Source organism: Rhagoletis pomonella, unplaced genomic scaffold (genome assembly GCF_013731165.1).
Source record: "Rhagoletis pomonella isolate Grant_MI unplaced genomic scaffold, Rhpom_1.0 Rhpom_scaffold_00006, whole genome shotgun sequence".
NCBI classification, from domain to species: Eukaryota; Metazoa; Arthropoda; class Insecta; order Diptera; family Tephritidae; genus Rhagoletis; species Rhagoletis pomonella.
This window is the reverse complement of record NW_023458560.1, coordinates 21,137,360-21,141,163: the sequence shown is the minus strand read 5'-3', so window position 1 is coordinate 21,141,163 and position 3,804 is coordinate 21,137,360.

Sequence of the window (3,804 nt, the reverse complement as noted above, 5' to 3'; positions counted from 1 at the left end):
TAATGTTGAAATTCTTTTCAGTTGGCAACAATTTTTCATGATACCTTTTGAAGCTTATTTGCTGTTCATAATCGATACTTTTTGTGTTGCTATCTGCATTTGAATGGCTTTATTATTATATAATATTTATTTCACTTTTTTCGACACGAAACCATCACGCTCACAAGGCATTGAATCCTATTTCATTGGGCTATTTAATTTTTACTGATTTTGTGAGAAGGCACCACCACTCTTCCCACATCGAAAGATAAGTCATATCCAGCGATGATGATGATGACTTTTTTTCGGTAGCTTTATTCAATTTAGTGCGTATCCCTTATTCCTTTACCATCTGAATTCGTTTCGCCAACTTTTATAATTCGCTTTACCTTCGAAACTTTTGCTGCTGCCACATTGAAAGTATCTACATGTTGGCGCAAATATTTTTGCTTTTGTTGATGTTAAAATTTATAATTTCGCTTAAATATTTAAATATGCCATAGGGGAGTTGCCTCTATCGAGTTTCGCCTGGCTGTGCTTAGGGTCATTCTTTATATCAATTTAACGGTCCATTCGCTGTGTTTATTTGTGTGCCGAGGTGGCCTGATTTCAACCGACTGAACGTTAATAAGGCTACTGCCGCTGCTATGGCTTCTACTGGGTGGCTGTGAGCACCGCTTCAAGTGTTGTTCGGCGCGTTTCCTTGGTTATCAGCTTCAATGAAACATTTGTGTTGTTTTTGTATTGCAAAGTTGCTGCTCTTGGTGCTGTCGAGGCATTGCCCACGTCAGTGTTACTGACAGATCAGCGCGCCTCCTCCACTTCACGGCTCTCTTCACTCTACTATTTTCCCTTCGAATAATTGTTTGGCATTTTGAATAATTTAATTTTGTGACTGTTCTTAAGTGCAGAAAAATGAAGTTGTAAATGGTATTTTCAGCGCACAAGCGAGCTAGCGGCGCCGCCCACTGTCAAGTCAGCGCTCTCAATCACACGCCTTAGAGCACTTACCAGCATACACTGCCAAACAGGGGTCACGCAAAATACGAGCACAATCAAAGCTACAAAATAGATGCTTCGCATTCGTTGGGTGGTTTTAAGTGCCGCGCGGAACATTTTAAGTTCAGAAGATTTACGGAATTAAATATAACGGATATACGCTCATTGCCTTTAAGCGCCTGCCACTTTCACTGCACTCCATAATACCGCTCGGCTGGTGGAAGGGCTGCTGGGAGTAGACAAAGTAAATTTATAAATTGAAGGCAAATACAGAAGTTTAAAAATTTTTCACTTTCCCCTGCCACCACTTACGCTATTTTTGTGAATTCTGCAGCTCTCTGCTGTCGTATCTGGTGCATAGTTTATTGTTTTTAGCATTTCATTAAGTCTTTAAGTGAATGGGGCGCAGGAATGTTTTGAAGTGTACTGCAAGTTTGAAATCTTGAAAATATTAACTGAGGAATGAGTTTAATAGCGAACGGCTGTACTTTGGTAATGACAGCAATGATATTAGTTATTTATGTATACAATATGTTTGTACGTAAATACCTAAATCGGATTTAGAAGTTCTTAACAATTATTTCGTAGGGTAAGGACTTATTTTTTGTTGTGTAGGATTCAAATACGTATTCAATACCAAGCATACAAGCAGACTGGAGGGACTATAAAATAATTCTAAGCAAACCGATGAAAACCTCATCGTCCTTTCAACTAAAAATATTGAAGCGCCTTACAGAGCTCCTTATTTCAGGGCTGTTCCTTGCGACAACACAGCACGCTTATACCAACAGTATATTAGTTTAAATCAGCGATGCGCAGAGAAAGCTTAAAAGAGCTTTACCCGCGGGCAAGGCAGTGCCCATCAGTAGTTTAGATTGAGAGGAGAGAGCTGGTCATCTTGTTCCCGCAACCGAGAACGATCTATTGTAACAAACCTCTATTTGACTCCTTTAATACACGCATGTATTTTTAAGAAACCTTAATCCCTTGGTTGAATGCCATTAAGATGATGTACTTTGAGCCTGAAAATAAAGGCCTTAAAGTTGCACAAAATGTTCTCCTGTGTTTGACAAGTGTTTCATTACCCTGCAGCTGCCAGTAAGAACATGAAATGAAATAAAATAAACCAAAGTTTCTAAATTCTTTACGAACTATTTAAGAGTATCGGAGATGTTTTCGGAATTCTGTAATGATTTCTTTAAGAATTTTGAAAGAAAATCGTATGAAGAATACATGAAGAAATTCCTGTACGATTTCTTAAAGAGCAGACTGCTGCTCCGACGCCGCGGCACCGTGGTTAGTCTTGGAGCTGTCAGTATAAAATATATGCCTGTCTTTGCGCGGTTTTGCTCGTTCGTTATCCCAGTTGATTACCATGAACAAGAAGACCAAAAACTAATTAGTTATGTCCATGAGAGTAGAATTTTATCCTAAGATGAGAATTACTATCAAAACTGTAGAGCCTTTGCAATAATTACAATTTGCAGAGGAAGGAGGTCTAAAAGTGCCCCGAGAGTCATGGTTGGTGTTGTGTTGAGCGCTCAGGCTAGTGGTTATAGTTTACGGAGCTTCGCCTGTATGTATTTCACTTCTACCATAATCCACCAGATGGGCGCAGAACACGTATGTTAGAATGGGTTTGGAGACGACATCTTACATCCACCTTGTTAGACTAGGTCCAATGCCCCAGTTTCGCCCCTTTGGTTGCCGATAGGTTCATATAAAAGTCCTGGTCTTATGAATATATACAAAGATAGAACGAGAGCTTACAAAGGTCGACGCCCCTGCTTTAAAGAAGTGTTTATTTTCTCCTTATAGGAATGGTTATGATAATTGGTTCCTTTTCCTGGAGAAAATTACTATCTTAGTCTGCTTGGGGTCAACGTTTCTACTGCACCATTTGGGCCTAGGTTCGGTGCATTCTGTAGGAGGTTATATATGGTGTCCTTAACCTACCGCTGATTAGCATGAAAATGTCGTTTGCGAAGTCCGTAACATCGAAGCCCTCTTCACCAAGAAGACAGAGTGCAGACTAGCTCATCTACTACGATGGACCATAGGATGGAAATTAAGAATTGGAATTTTTCCTCCCTTAGAGTGGATGTTATATTTCTGCGCAGGGTGTAATTTTCTCTTAAATAGTATTTCGTGTTTTCGAAACCACTTTGCACGTTCAAGAGGCATCATAGGGAAGCCTATTTGTTCTTTATGGACTACTAAATTTTTCTGGTCAGATTTTGTAAAAATTTCATGTCTAGGACTTGTCCCATTGTTTTTAGCAAGAAGGGTGTAATATTGATTGGCCAGTCTGACTTTAGTTGGTCTGCTGATTTTTCCTCAACGTAGTAAAATGGGCCCCTACACAAAGCCTGCCCTGAAGACCACTTTACAAATGGTAGCAGAACCCTGAGCGGGGAAGATGTCATCCACTCCACGTGCTTTGAAAGCCGCTGTGGCAAATATAGCCCATCTTATCTTATCTTCATCCGGTCAAGATCGCCGGTTATTGTGCCAAAGAATATCTTATCTTTGTCGAATAGCTTTCTGCAAATTCTCCAAACTTTACGCAGGGTAATTTATACCAGTCTGAGTGTGAATTTTTTGGATTGTGCTCAGTGGCAAGTAACCAGGAAAATGCACTTCGGATAGTGAGTTAGATTCCTTGAAGCTGTTCCTCAAAGATCTGACCGCTATTTTCAGGAGCTCAGGTTAGTTACACTGCATTTTTTCAAGGACTTAATGAATTCTTACGCTTTATTTAAGGTCCGGGTAGTTCCCAGCACCGAAACCCCACATGGTAATGGCAGAGAATCAACTACTTAGAGG